This window comes from Stegostoma tigrinum, chromosome 1, assembly GCF_030684315.1.
Source record: "Stegostoma tigrinum isolate sSteTig4 chromosome 1, sSteTig4.hap1, whole genome shotgun sequence".
Lineage (NCBI taxonomy): Eukaryota > Metazoa > Chordata > Chondrichthyes > Orectolobiformes > Stegostomatidae > Stegostoma > Stegostoma tigrinum.
Genome location: NC_081354.1, coordinates 193862791 through 193879195, shown reverse-complemented (window position 1 = coordinate 193879195; position 16405 = coordinate 193862791). Strand labels below are relative to the sequence as shown.

At 44.2% G+C, this 16405-nt stretch overlaps 1 protein-coding gene across 1 annotated transcript in view; it reads right to left on the bottom strand.

Annotated features, from left to right (window-relative positions):
• Positions 1–16405, bottom strand: part of fbxo41 (F-box protein 41) — a 177415-nt gene that overhangs the window by 121428 nt on the left and 39582 nt on the right. The gene's annotated exons all lie outside the window — the stretch shown is intronic.

Sequence of the window (16405 nt, the reverse complement as noted above, 5' to 3'; positions counted from 1 at the left end):
CCTCCAGTCCAGGCAGCATCCTGGTAAACCTCCTCTGAACCCTCTCCAAAGCATCCACATCTTTCCTATAATAGGGCGACCAGAACTGGACGCAGTATTCCAAGTGCGGTCTAACCAAAGTTTTATAGAGCTGCAACAAGATCTCATGACTCTTAAACTCAATCCCCCTGTTAATGAAAGCCAAAACACCATATGCTTTCTTAACAACCCTGTCCACTTGGGTGGCCATTTTAAGGGATCTATGTATCTGCACACCAAGATCCCTCTGTTCTTCCACACTGCTAAGAATCCTATCCTTAATCCTGTACTCAGCTTTCAAATTCAACCTTCCAAAATGCATCACCTCGCATTTATCCAGGTTGAACTCCATCTGCCACCTCTCGGCCCATCTCTGCATCCTGTCAATGTCCCGCTGCAGCCTACAACAGCCCTCTACACTGTCAACGACACCTCCGACCTTTGTGTCGTCTGCAAACTTGCTGACCCATCCTTCAATTCCCTCGTCCAAGTCATTAATAAAAATTACAAACAGTAGAGGCCCAAGGACAGAGCCCTGTGGAACTCCACTCACCACTGACTTCCAGGCAGAATATTTTCCTTCTACTACCACTCGCTGTCTTCTGTTGGCCAGCCAATTCTGTATCCAAGCAGCTAAGTTCCCCTGTATCCCATTCCTCCTGACCTTCTGAATGAGCCTACCATGGGGAACCTTATCAAATGCCTTACTGAAGTCCATATACACCACATCCACAGCTCGACCCTCATCAACCTTTCTAGTCACATCCTCAAAAAACTCGATAAGGTTTGTAAGGCATGACCTACCCCTCACAAAGCCGTGTTGAAGTTCTTGCAGACAGCTAATAATAATGTACCAAATGGTCTCCTCCTGTGCTGTAATTGTTCTATGATTCAACAATTAGATTTCTTTCGACTCTGGCTTGGAATTTCTGCATAACTAAAAGCACAATCTGAATAATAAGTAACAAAACAAGGCTTGATTGTGAAATTTTTTCTGTGACACTGAACTCTAGAAAACCAAAAGTACAAAAACCAAAGAAAGTGACCAGAATTTGTTTTCCTAAACAGGGAAGAATGCAGGATGGTATAAAGTGTCAAACTAGCAAACTACAAAGCAGGCTACTTGCATGCCAAAACAAGTGATAGAAAGAGCTAAACAATCCCCCAACAGATCAGATCTTAACTCTGCAGTCCGACAACATCCAGTCATGAATGGTAATAAACAATTAACCAACTCACTGAAGGTGACATTTGTACAAATATCTCCATTTTCAAATGATGGGAGAACCCAGCATTTCAGTGTAAAGGATAAGGCCAAATATGATTGTTAATTCTTTTGTTTAAGCTATAAATTTGGTGACTGGCATTGGTTGTTTAAAATTTATTACTCACTGTTCGAAAAGATTGGTTAGGAACCACTGGGATAAATTTTGAGGGTCATTAAATAATTAAATTGAGGGTCATTGAGGGTCATTTAATTTTACTGTGTTGCAGATACAGGCTGGTTTGATTTGGATGCCTGTCTTCATTTTGTAACATACTAATTTTCAAGAGCCCATCTGAGTGCTTTTTAAAGGTTATAAAGTTTCCCGCCTCAACTACCCTGGAGGAATGGGATTGTGGGAGATATAGCAGTTTGGATGGGAAATTCACTTGCTGAATGAAAACAGAGGGTGGTAGTTGATGGGAAATGTTTATCCTGGAGACCAGTTTCTAGTGGTGTACCGCAAGGGTCGGTGTTGGGTCCACTGCTGCCTGTCATTTTTATAAATGACCTGGATGACGGCGTAGAAGGATAGGTTAGTAAATTTGCAGACGACACTAAGGTCGGTGGAGTTGTGGATAGTGACGAAGGATGCTGTAGGTTGCAGAGAGACATAGATAAGCTGCAGAAGTGGGCTGAGAGGTGGCAAATGGAGTTTAATGTGGGCGTACATGGAATAGTGTAGGTTAGATGGGCTTGAGATCGGTATGACAGATCGGCACAACATCGAGGGCCGAAGGGCCTGTACTGTGCTGTAATGTTCTATGTTCTAAGTGTGAGGTGATAAATTTGGAAGGAATAACCGGAAGGCAAAGTACTGGGCTAATGGCAAGATTCTTGGTAGTATAGATGAGCATGGAGATCTCGGTGTCCATGTACACAGATCCTTGAAAGTTGCCACCCAGGTTGACAGGGCTGTTAAGAAGGCATACGGTGTTTTAGCTTTTATTAATAGAGGGATCCAGTTCCAGAACCAAGAGGTTATGCTGCAGCTGTACAAAACGCTGGTGCGGCCACACTTGGAGTATTGCGTACAGTTCTGGTCACCGCATTATAAGAAGGATGTGGAAGCTTTGGAAAGGGTGCAGAGGAGATTTACTAGGATGTTGCCTGGTATGGAGGGAAGGTCTTATGAAGAAAGGCTGAGGGACTTGAGGCTGTTTTCATTAGAGAGAAGAAGGTTGAGAGGTGTCTTAATTGAGACATATAAAATAATCAGAGGGTTAGATAGGGTGGATAGGGAGAGCCTTTTTCCTAGGATGAAAGATATAGGACAGATGTCAGAGGTAGTTTCTTTACTCAGAGAGTAATAAGGGAATGGAATGCTTTGCCTGCAACGGTGGTAGATTCACCAACTTTAGGTACATTTAAGTCGTCATTGGACAAGAATATGGACATGGAATAGTGCAGGTTAGATGGGTTTCAGATCGGTATGACAGGTCGGCACAACATCGAGGGCCGAAGGGCCTGTACTGTGCTGTAATGTTCTATGTTCTATGTTCTATCCTCTCAGGCAGTGCATTGCAGATTCTCAACACTCCCTGGGTAGAACATAGAATATAGAACATAGAACACTACAGCGCAGTACAGGCCCTTGGCCCTCAGTGTTGTGCCAACCTGTTGAAACCAATCTGAAGCTCATCTAACCTACACTGTTCCATTATCATCCATAAGATGATCCTCAGGACAAGTAGTAGACGAGTAGCAGTAGGACGAGTTTTCCTCAAATCTCCTCTCAACCTTCTGCCTTCTACCTTAAAATTTTGTCCTCTTGTACTGATGCTTCACGAAGTTGCTTCCCATCCACCCTCTCCACTCTCTCTTATAAATCTCAGTCAGTTCCATCTCAGCTTTCATTGCTCGAAAGCAATAACCTGAACTTAATCAATCTAGCTTCCTACCTAAAATGTTCCAACCAATCCAAACAACACCCTAGTGAATCTCCTCTGCACCTCCTCCAGCGCAAACACATCTTTCCTATAGTGAGAAGGCCAAAACTGCACATTGTACTGTAGCCGTGGCCAAAGTCCTGTGCAGCTCCAACATAACCATCTGAACTCTGAGGAAAGATCACCGGACCCAAAACGCTAACTGTTGTTTTCTTCTGCCAGACTTGCTGAGTTTTTCTTGCAACTTCTGTTTTTGCGCCTGATTTCCAGCATCCACAGTTCTTATCCCACATATTCCGGTCGCTACATTACCAAAAGGATGTGGATGCTTTGGAGAGGGAGCAAAGAAGTTCACCAGGATGTTGCCTGGCATGGAGGGCGCTAGCTATGAAGAAAGATTGAGTAGATTAGGATCATTTACAGTAGAAAGACGGATATTGAGGGGAGACCTGATTGAGGTGAACAAAATCATGAGAGGTATTGACGGGGAGGATAGCAAGAAATAATTTCCCAATAGTGGGGGACTCAATTACTAGGGGTGATGATTCCAAGGTGAGAGGGGAAAAGTTTAAGGGAGATATGCATTGAAAGTTCCTTATGCAGAGGGTGTTGGGTTCCTGGAATGCATTGCCAGCAAAGGTGGTAGAGGCGGGTACGATGGCTTCATTTAAGATGTATCTAGACAGATACACGAATGGGCAGGGTGCAGAGGGATGCAGATCCTTCGAAAATAGGCGACAGGTTTAGAAAGAGGATCTAGATCAGCACAGGCTTGGAGGGCCGAAGGGCCTGTTCCTGTGTTCTATTTTTTGTTGTTGTTTGTTCTTTGTATTAGGGAAGGTCGTGTCTCACTAACTTGGTTGAGTTTTTTGAGGAAGTGACGAAGATGATTGATGGGGATAGGGCAGTGGATGTTGTCTACATGAACTTCAGAGATGTCTTTGACAAGGTCCCTCATGGCAGGCTGATACAGGAGGTAAAGTTGCACAGGGTTAGAGGTGAGCTTGCAAGATGGATAAAAACTGGCTCGATCATAGAAGGCAGAGGATAGCAGTGGAAGGGTGTGTTTCTGAATACAGGGCTGTGACTAGTGGCGTTCCTCAGGGATCAGTGTTGGGACCTTTGCTAATTGTAATATATATAAATGATCTGGAGGAGAATGTAACTGGTCTGATTAGTAAGTTTGCCGATGGCACAAAGGTTGGTGGAATTGCGGATAGTGATGAGGACTGTCAAAGGGTACAGTAGGATATCGATCAGTTGGTGACTTGCAATGGGAAACTATCCCTACTACACTCTATAAATTCTTTGTTATAGCGACTCTTTCCCTTTCAGTTGGCCCAACTTCTCTTCCACAAATGGCAATGTATGCAGGATTAGTTGTTAAATTTAATCATAGAATCCCTACAGTGTGGAAGCACAAATTTGGCCACAAAATCCACACCAACCCTTTGGTGAGCAAGCCACCCAGTCACACCCTCTTACCCAACCCCTGTAACCCTACATTTCCCCAGGCTAATCCACATAGCCTACACATCTTTCGGTTGTGGGAGAAAACTGGAGCATCCTTAAGAAACCCCAAAAAAAATCCACACAGATAGGTGGCTGAGGCTGGAATCGAACCCGGGTCCCTGGTGCTGTGAGGCACTAACGCCAACCACTGAGCCACCATGCTGCCAAAACTTTAAATCTGAGATAGACACCATTATCTAAATCTACATCATTATCTATCTGAGATGAAGACAGTAAAAGCTCATGGAATCCAGGGTGACTTGATAAGATGGATCAAAAATTGACTGAGTGGTAGGAGTCAGAGGGTGGTAGTTGAAGGCTGTTAGTTCGACTGGAGGCCAGTGTCCAGTGGTGTACCACAGGGATCAGTACTGAGTCCCTTCTATATCGTGATATCCATAAATGATGTAAAATTGATAAGTAAGTTTGCAGAAGATACCATAAGAAATAGGAACAAGATCATGGGGAGGCAATGGCCTCGTGATATTGTTGCTGGACTATTATTCCAGTAACTCAGCTAATATTCTGGAGAACAAGGCAGATGGTGGAATTTGAATTCAATAAAAAATCTCTAATTAAGAATCCAGCAATGACCAATGAAACCATTGCCAATTGTCAGAAAAACCCATCTGATTCACTAATGTTCTTTACGGAAGGGAATCTGTCATCCTTACTTGGTCTGGACTACATATAACTCCAGATTCACAGCAAGGCGGCTGAATTTCATCTGCCCTCTGGGCACTCTTTCTGCAAGTGAATAAAAAAAGCTGCAGTTTTTATAGAAACTTGATTACAAGATGGATAGACCTGGCAGTTCAACATTCCAGGCTTTACATGTTTCAGGATGATACAGGGAAATGTAAAAGGGAGCAGTATTACTGATTAAGGAGAATGTCACAGCTGTAGTAGGAGAGGACATTTTGGGCAGTTGATGTGGTGTACATGGACTTCAGTAAAGCTTTTGATAAGGTTCCACATGGTAGGCTATTGGAGGAAATACAGAAGCACGGGATTGAGAGAGATCTAGCAGTTTGGATTAGAAACTGGCTTTCTGTAATAAGGCAACGAGGGGTGGTTGATGGAAAATATTCAGCCTGCAGTCCGGTTACTAGTGGTGTGCCTCAAGGATCTGTTTTGGGGCCACTGCTGTTTGTCATTTTTATAAATGACTTGGAGGCAGGTATAGGTGGATGGGTTAGTAAGTTTGCAGATGGCACTAAAGTCGGTGGAGTGGTGGACAGTGTGGAAGAATGTTGCAGGTTGCAGGGAGACTTCAATACACTGCAGAATTGGGCTGAAAGGTGACAAATGGAGTTTAATACGGATAAATGTGAGGTGATTCACTTTGGGAGGAATAATAGGAAGGCAGAATGCCGGGTCAATGGAAAGATTCTTGGTAGTGTGGATGTGCAGAGGGATCTTGTGTCCATGTACATAGACCCCTGAAAGTTGCCACCAGGTTGCTAATGCTGTTAGGAAGGCTTACGGTGTGTTAGGTGTTATTGGTAGAGGGATTGAGTTTCGGAGACGTGACATCATGCTGCAACTGTACAAAACGCCAGTGCGGCCTCATTTGGAATACTGCGTGCAGTTCTGGTTGCCCCATTACAGGAAGGATGTGGAAGCATTGGACAAGGTGCAGAGGAGGTTGACCAGGATGTTGCCGGGTCTGGAGCAAAGGTCTTATGAAGAAAAGCTGAGGGACTTGGGTCTGTTCTCATTGGAGAGAAGGAGGCTAAGAGGGGATTTAATAGAGACATGCAAGATGATCAGAGGATTAGACAGAGTGGACAGTGAGAGTCTTTTTCTGAGGATGATGACTTCAGCTTGTACAAGGGGGCATAGCTACAAATTGAGGGGTAATAGATTTAAGACAGATGTCAGAGGAAGGTTCTTTACTCAGAGAGTGGTAAGGGCATGGAACGCCCTGCCTGCCAATGTAGTTAACTGAGCCACATTAGGGGCATTTAAACAGTCCTTGGATAATATATGGATGATAACGGGATAGTGTAGGGGGAGGGCCTTAGATTAGTTAACAGGTCGGCGCAACATCGAGGGCCGAACGGCCTGTTCTGCGCTGTACTGTTCTATGTTCTATGAAACATTCTTGGCAGTGTGGAGGAGCAGAGGGATCTTGGGGTTCATGTTCACAGTTTCCTGAAAGCTGCCACCCAAGTGGATAGAGTTGTTAAGAAGGCGTATGGTGTGTTAGCTTTCATTAATGGAGGGATTGAGTTCAAGAGCCTTGAAACTTCAGCTATATAAAACCCTGGTTCGGCCACATCTAGAGTAGTGTGTCCAGTTCTGGTCGCTTCAGTACAAGATAGATGTGGAAGAGTTGGAAAAAGTGCAGAGGAGATTTACCAGGATGTTGCCTGGAATGGAGCGAAGATCTTACCAGAAAAGATTGAGAGAGCTAGGGATTTTCTCTTTGGAACAAAAAAGGATGAGAGATGACTTCAAAGAGCCGTACAAGATGATCAGAGGTATCGATAGAGTGGACAGTCAGATACATTTTTCGAGGGTGTAGGTAGCTATTATGAGGGGGCATAGTTTTAAAGTGAGTGGAGGTAGATAATGGGAGGACATCATAGATATGTTCTTTACTCAGAGAGTGGTCGGGGCACGGAATGCATTGCTGGAGAAGGTAATGGAGTCGGCCTCATTGGGGGCATTTAAGCGGCTATCAGACAGGCATATGGATGATCGTATAAGGTAGGGGTGGAGGTTAGACAGACCTTAGGATGAGGGTAAAGGTTCGGCACAACATCATGGATCGAAGGACCTGTACTGTGCTGTACTGTTCTATGTTTTACGATTGGAGGTTACCAGTAAATGCAAGTAAGGAACAGCATGTGTGAATGTCATAGTGCACCATGGAAAATAAAAGCTTTGGAAAATTTATCAATAGAACAATCTTAAAAGGTTTTGAGTCTTAATGCATGAAACATTCGGAATAAGGTAAATGTACTGTCTATGTAAGTCAATGCAAATGAATGTAAACTCAGCCATTATCGAAATAAGGTTCCAAGGCAAATAAAACTGGGAATTTAACATTCAGGTACGTTTCACCTTTCAGAAATACAAAAGAATGGAAAAGTGGAGATGTAGCCCTGTTTAGAACATAGAACATAACAGCACAGTACAGGCCCTTCGGCCCTCGATGTTGTGCCAACCTGTCATACCGATCTCAAGCCCATCTAACCTACACTATTCCATGTACGTCCATATGCTTGTCCAATGACGACTTAAATGTACCTAAAGTTGGCGAATCTACTACCGTTGCAGGCAAAGTGTTCCATTCCCTTACTACTCTCTGAGTAAAGAAACTACCTCTGACATCTGTCCTATATCTTTCACCCCTCACTTTAAAGCTATGCCCCCTCGTACTCGCCGTCACCATCCTAGGAAAAAGGCTCTCCCTATCCACCCTATCTAACCCTCTGATTATTTTATATGTTTCAATTAAGTCACCTCTCAAACTTCTTCTCACTAATGAAATCAGCCTCAAGTTCCTCAGCCTTTCCTCGTAAGACCTTCCCTCCTTACCAGGCAAAATCCTAGTAAATCTCCTCTGCACCCTTTCCAAAGCTTCCACATCCTTCTTCTAATGCGGTGACCAGGACTGTACACAATAGTCCAAGTGTGGCCGCACCAGAGTTTTGTACAGCTTCACCATAACCTCTTGGTTCCGGAACTCGATCCCTCTATTAATAAAAGCTAAAACACTGTACACCTTCTTAAAAGCCCTGTCAACCTGGGTGGCAACTTTCAAGGATCTGTGTACATGGACACCGAGATCTCTCTGCTCATCTACACTGCTAAGAATCTTACCATTAACCCTGTATTTTGCCTTCCGGTTACTCCTACCAAAGTGCATCACCTCACACTTGTCTGCATTAAACTCCGTTTGCCACCTCTCAGCCCAGCTCTGCAGCTTATCTATGTCTCTCTGCAACCTACAGCATCCTTCGTCACTATCCACAACTCCACCGACCTTAGTGTCGTCTGCAAAGTTACTAACCCATCCTTCTACGCCCTCATCCAGGTCATTTATAAAAATGACAAACAGCAGTGGACCCAACACCGACCCTTGCGGTACACCACTAGTAACTGGTCTCCAGGATGAACATTTCCAATCAACTCCCACCCTCTGTCTTCTTTCAGCAAGCCAATTTCCGACCCAAACTGCTATATCTCCCACAATTCCATTCCTCCGCATTTTATAGCTGTTAATCCTGGATGATGAACAATCTATTTGTATGGAGATGAAAAATAGGAAGGGAAAGAATTCACTGGTAGGAGCAGTGTGTTGAACCCTAAACAACAGCTAGTCTGTAGGAAAGGCTATAAGTCAATAGCTAATAGGAGCGTCTAAAAAGAATACAGCAATCGAACATAGGACAGTACAGCACAGTACAGGTCCCTCAGCAGCAGGGAGTAGAAAGGCAAACTAAGTTGACCTTCATAGTGAGAGGGTTTGAGTACAGGACAAGGATGTCTTGCTGCAATTATACAGAGCATTGGTGAGGCCACACCTGAAATACTGTTTGCTGTTTTAGTCCTTTTATCTAAGGAACCCTCCTCATGAGATGAGGAGTAATTTCTTCATCCAGACAGTTGTGAGCCCGTGGAATGTGGTTGAGGCCAAAATATTGTGTTTTCAAGAAAGCGGTAGATATGAGCTACTGTCGTGAAAGGGATCAAGGGACATGGGACAGTCATACAGGATGTGAGCATCACTAGCAAGGTCCCGTTTACTTCCAATCTCTGCATGCCTTGAATGGTGAGTCACAGTCAGGCAATACCGCTGTTCACATGTCTGTGCAGCCGCACCTGAACGTTTCAGAATTTTGACCCAGCAACAACAAAGGGACAGCAATATTTTTCCAAATTAGGTTTGTGCGTTGCTTGAAGGAGAACTTGCAGATACACTTCTGCTGCTGTCGATAGCCCACAGCGCCTCATGGATGCCCAGTCTTGAGTCGCTAGATCTATTCGAAGTCTGTCCCATTTAACATGGTGATAGTACCATGATAGAGGTTATTCTTAAAGTGAAGGGTTGAACTTCATCTCCAAAAGGACTGTGCAGTGGTCATTCTTACTGAAACCTTCATGGACAGAAGCATTTACAGCTAGCAGATCGGTAAGATGAGGTGAAGTATATTTTTCAGGAAGGTTTTCCTCAGAAACTGGGAGAAAGCACCTCACGGGGATTTGGACAACAATCTGCCCAGCAGTGGAAAGTAGGATGATTCCTCAGTAGTTCCTGCAGTCCACATTGTCCACTTCCTTGAAGGCTGTGGTGAAGGCAGCATCCCTGAAATTGACAGGGATTTTTTCTTTGTCCTAGATTTTCAGGAACACTTGATGGAAATGACAGATAAGCTCCACTCCACCATGTTTGAAAATTTCTGCTGTTTCCGGCTCTTGTAGCTTTTATATTCTACTTATATTCATGTGTCTAATGGCAGGTTCATTTCTGCGGAAGTGGTCACTGTCAGAGGAAGGGTTACCGGACACAAAATGTTAACTCTGCCTTCTCCTTCACAGATGCTGCCAGACCTGCTGAGCTTTTCCAGCAACTTCTGTTTTTTTCACATCTGCCCCACTAGGTTGGAGTCCCATTGCATCTTTGATGGGGAGTTTCCTTCAACACATTCTCTTTGATGATTTATTGCCGCTTAAAAGTTCTTTGAAGTGTACTCTCCATCAGAGGCTGACATTCACTCTATCTCTCAAAAGGGTTCCATCATTACTCCACAACAGTTTGAGGGCAAGGGTGTTGGGTTTCGGTAGTACCTTGGTGGCACTGTTGAAACCCCAGGTGTCCTGCTTGTCAGCTCCTTAGCTTTCTCAGTCCACCAATGGTTCTTCATTTCCCTTGTTCTTCTTTGTAACTGCGCTGAGGAAAGCAAGGCTCAAGAAAGGTCACAAAGAAACATCAGGATCACCGAGGTTGTGATGCTCCATTGAACTAATTTATGTGGCACTAAATATATCCTATTACCAATGAAGTGTTTGAAATTTTCTTAGAAACCATCATAACTAACCTTCGGATGAAGGTTGCAAAGTAAGGAACAGTTATTCTGATGTCATGAGTAGCAGTCATGCATCCATTGGTGAGAAAAATTCAAATGGGTGGCTGACACAAGACAAACTACTAGCCCCTAGAAATATAATGCATGAACAAGTGCTCAGGATCAAAGACTAGTCCTCATCAGGTAGTCCTCGCATATGGCAGTCCTCTTCAATAAGCTGTTGTCTTCAGACGGAAGATAGCCTAGAGGAGATCGAGGCAAGGCCCAAGGAAAAATCTCACAACTCCAAAGCTAGATAAATGGATGCGAAATCAACACACTCCATGCCTGTGTAGTCAAACAGAAGGCTGGAACAATGCATTGTATCAGAGATAACGGGAACTGCAGATGCTGGAGAATCCGAGATAACAAAGTGTGGAGCTGCTTGAACAGCAAGCCAAGCAGCCTTTTCTGATGAACGGCTGGACAAATACAGTAAGCCAGGTAGCCTCTGGAGGAAAGGAGCTGTCACTGTTTCAGTAAAAACTCTTCCTCCATGCCAGTGTCTGCTTGATTTCAGGTTTTAGTGAACCATCCTCAATTGTCACAGGATCTGCATTTATTCTTTGTCAAACTAACTGAGGAATCATGTCCAAACTATTGCTTCCTAACAAGCCTACAGAACTTTTTGAAAATTCCCTACGAATGTTCAATTGTTTATGTTACATAACTGCACTGACAAACCCCAAAATTTAACAGAAGGTAAGATGAATTGTCGATGCTGGAGAATCCAAGATAACAAAGTGTGAAGCTGAATGAACACAGCAGGCCAAGCAGCATCTCAGGAGCACTTGTGTTCACACTTTGTTATCTTGGATTCTCCAGCATCTGCAGTTCACATTATCTCTGATCACAATTTTAACCTCACTGTAAAGCCTCATCCAGGGATACCTAACCTGCAGAAGTTATCCTCCTCTCTCCGGACCAACCTCAGGGAATACCTCTCCCACTGCAACTCTCATAGGCAACATTTATCATGTTTCCTATGAGAGTTGCAGTGGGAGAGGTATTCCCTGAGGTTGTACAGGGAAGGTCATGTCTTACCAACTTAATAGAATTCTTTGAGGAAGTGACAAAGTTGATTGATGAGGGAAAGGCTGTAGATGTCATATACATGGACTTCAGTAAGGCATTTGATAAGGTTCCCCATGGCAGGCTGATGGAGAAAGTGAAGTCACATGGGGTCCAGGGTGTGCTAGCCAGATGGATAAAAAACTGGCTGGGCAACAGGAGACAGAGGGTAGTAGTAGAAGGGAGTTTCTCAAATTGGAGACCTGTAACCAGTGGTGTTCCACAGGGATCTGTGCTGGGACCACTGTTGTTTGTGATATATGTAAATGATCTGGAGGAATGGAGGAAGTTGTAGGCGGTCTGATCAGCAAGTTTGCTGATGACACTAAGATTGGGGGAGCAGCTGATAGTGAAGGGGACTGTCAGAAATTACAGCAGAATATAGATAGACTGGAGAGTTGGGCAGATAAATGGCAGACAGAGTTCAATCCGGGCAAATGCGAGGTGATGCATTTTGGAAGATCAAATTCGAGGGCGAACTATACAGTAAATGGAAAAGCCCTGGGGAAAATTGATGAACAGAGAGATCTGGGTGTTCAGGTCCATTGTTGCCTGAAGATGACAACGCAGGTCAATAGGGTGGTCAAGAAGGCATATGGCACGCTTTCCTTCATTGGGCGGGGTACTGAGTACAAGAGTTGGCAGGTCATGTTGCAGTTGTATAGGACTTTGGTTCGGCCACATTTGGAGTACTGTGTACAGTTCTGGTCGCCACATGACCAAAAGGATGTGGATACTTTGGAGAGGGTGCAGAGGAGGTTCACCAGGATGTTGCCTGGTATGGAGGGTGCTAGCTATGAAGACAGGTTGAATAGATTAGGATTATTTTCATTAGAAAGACAGAGATTGAGGGGGGACCTGATTGAGGTCTACAAAATCATGAGGGGTATAGACAGGGTGGATAGCAAAAAGCTTTTTCCCAGAGTGGGGGACTCAATTACTAGAGGTCATGAGTTCAAAGTGAGAGGAGGAAAGTTTGAGGGAGATATGCGTGGAAAGTTCTTTACACAGAGGGTGGTGGGCGCCTGGAATGCGTTGCCAGCGGAGGTGGTAGACGCAGACACGTTAGCGCCTTTTAAGATATATTTGGACAGGTACATGGATGGGCAGGGAGCAAATGAACACAGACCGTTAGAAAATAGATGACAGGTTAGACAGAGGATCTTGATCGGCGCAGGCTTGGAGGGCCGAAGGGCCGGTTCCTGTGCTGTAGGTTTCTTTGTTTCTTTGTTTCTTGTATCCACCTTCAGTCCGCCTCCCCCTCTCTCGCTATTTATTTCAGAACCCTCTCCCCATCCCCCTCTCTGATGAAGGGTCTAGGCCCGAAAAATCAGCTTTTGTGCTGTTTGGCCTGCTGTGTTCATCCAGCTTCACACTTTGTTATCTAACAGAAGGTGACAGGAGTGGAATACCACAGCTGTCAAGGTTCAAAGTTTTTTCAATTTGCAAAAAAGCAGTCTTAGGCTGCATACAAAACAGAATGGTTCAGCGACAGCTTGACTCTAAAACTGGGCCAGCTTGAGCAAAAGATGCACTTGGGGTGATAGTGAAACATGAAAGTGATTAAGACTCTATCTATTTTAGATAAACTCTCTGTGGAAGTTTAGAACAGTAAGATTAAGATGAAACAGTCTGGAAGAAACCAGCCTGTACTCCAACATGTGCACCGTTTCACTCAACATAAACTATAAAAAGACGAGGAAACAAGTTATATTACTAATGGAAAGGATCCGGACCTGAAACGTCAGCTTCCCTGCTCCTCTGATGCTGCTTGGCCTGGTGTGATCATCCAGCTCTGCATCTTGTTATCTCAGATTCTCCAGCATTAGCAGTTCCTACTATCTCATCCTCTCAGCATTTGCCCTGTCACGTGCTTAAGAATCCTATAGGTTTCAGTAAGATCACCTCTCATTTTCACAAATGACCTGGATGTGGGCATAGAGGGATGGGCTAGTAAATTTGCAGATGACATTAAAGTTGGTGGAGTTGTAGATAGTGCAGAAGAATGTTGCACATTACAGAAGAATATAGATAAACTGCAGAGCTGGGCTGAGAGGTGCCAAATGGAATTTAATGCGGAAAAGTGTGAAGTGATTTACTTCGGAAGGAGTAACAGGAATACAGAACACTGGGCCAATGGTAAGATTCTTGGTAGTGTGGCTGAGCAGAGGGATCTCGGTGCCCATGTGCATAGATCCCTGAAAGTTGCCACCCAGGTTGATAGGGTTGTTAAGAAGGCATACGGTGAGTTAGGTGTTATTGGTAGAGGGATTGAGTTTCGGAGCATGAGGTCATGTTGCAGGTGTACACAACTCTGGTGCGGCCGCACTTGGGAGTATTGCATACAGTTCTGGTCGCCACATTACGGGAAAGATGAGGAAGCATTGAAAGGGTGCAGAGGAGATTTACCAGGATGTTGCCTGGTCTGGAGGGGAGGTCTTATGAGGAAACGCTAAGGGACTTGAGGCTGTCTTCATTAGAGAGAAGAAGGTTAAGAGGTGACTTAATAGAGACATACAAGATGATCAGAGGATTAGATTGGGTGGACAGTGAGAGCCTTTTTCCTCGGATGGCGATGGCTAGCTTTTGGACAGTGAGAGCCTTTTTCCTCGGATGGCGATGGCTCGCTTTAAATTGAGGGGTGATAGATATAGGACAGATGTCAGAGATAGATTCTTTACTCAGAGAGTAGTAAGGGCGTGGAATGCCCAGCCTGCAACTGTAGTAGATTCGACAACTTTAAGGGCCTTTAAATGGTCATTGGATAAACATATGGATGACAATGGAATAGTGTGGGTTAGATGGGCTTCAGATTGGTTTCACAGGTTGGCGCAACATCGAGGGCCAAAGGACCTGTACTGCGCTGTCATGTTCTCTGTTCTTCTAAACTCCAATGAATATTGAACAAAGAACGAAGAAAATTACAGTGCAAGAACAGGCCCTTTGGCCCTCCAGTTCTGCACTAACATGCTACCCATCACAACTAAAATCCCTACCCTTCTGAGGGTCCATATCCCTCTATGAACCCAACAGTCTCAACCTGTTTAGCCATTGTTCACTCGACAGTGAAATATCTTTGCTTGGATAACATAGAACATGGAACATAGAACAATGCAGCGCAAAACAGGCCCTTCGGCCCTCGATGTTGCACCGACCTGTGAACTAATCTAAGCCCATCCCCCTACACTATCCCATCATTATCCATAAGGGTGTGGTGATTGTAATAAGATCAGCCAGCTGCACCAAAGTAGACACTTCCATGCACAAGTACCCCCAATTTCTTTGATCTTGCTGCTTTCAGCAGGTATGTAAGAAGAGAGGATCAATTAGCAACATTGTGGTGCTTCTGGGAAAGAGTGACCATAACACAGTAGAATTGTCTATTAAGGTGAAGTGTAACACATAGAAAGCGGGACATAACACCAGCGTTTTGTCGGAGGCTCACTGATGATGTTACCTAGAATGGTGACGAAACGTCTGAAAACTAACCTTACAGCTCAGCGAGCAAACTCACATCCAGAACCTCAATCTGAGCTACAAATCTTCTCAAAACTCGCTAGAAGTGTAACACAATTAAATCTGAAACTAGGGTCCTGAATTTATAGAAAGCTAATTCTGATGGGATGAGGCATGCATCAGCTAGGATAAACTGGCCAAGGATACTTAAGGGGTTGATAGGCAAAGATAGATATTTGAAGAACACATGGATGAACTTCAACAATTGTACATCCTTGATAATGGGAACTGCAGATGCTGGAGAATCCAAGATAATAAAGTGCGAAGCTGGATGAACACAGCAGGCTAAGCAGCATCTCAGGAGCACAAAAGCTGACGCTTCAGCGATGAAGGGTCTAGGCCCGAAACGTCAGCTTTTGTGCTCCTGAGATGCTGCTTGGCCTGCTGTGTTCATCCAGCTTCACACTTTATTATCTTTAATTGTACATCCCTGTCTGTCACAAGAGTGAAACAGGAAAAGCGGTTCAACCATGGCTAAAAAAGAAATCAGGAACAGTGTTAAAGCTAAAGAGGTGACATATAAATTGGCCAGAAAAAGCAGCAAACCTGAGGAATGGAAAAAATTCAGAATTCAACAGAGGAGGACAAAGTTTCAATTCAGAAAGGTAAAACAGAATGTGAATGTAAGCTTGTAGAAAACATGAAAACTGGCTGCATAAGCTTCTATAGATATGAGAAGAGAAAAAGACTGGTGTGAATTCATTATGGACAACAAAGAAATGGGAGACCAGTTTTACAAATACCTTGGATCTGTCTTCTCGAAGGAGGTCACATAGAATCTTCAGGAAATACTATGGGGCTTGTCAGGCAATGGTATTAGGGAAATAGGTGGGATTAAAACACAAAAAAAATCACCTGGGTCCGATGCTCTGCAACCCAGGGTACCTAAGGAAGTGGTCCTGGAAATAGCAGACGCATTGGTGATCATTTTCCAGCATTCTGTAGACTCTGAAAGAGTTCCAATGGACTGGAGGTGAGGTAATGTAGCTTCACTCTTGAAAAAAGGAGGGAGAGAAAGCGGGGAATTATAGGCTGGTTAGGCTGACACCAGTGGT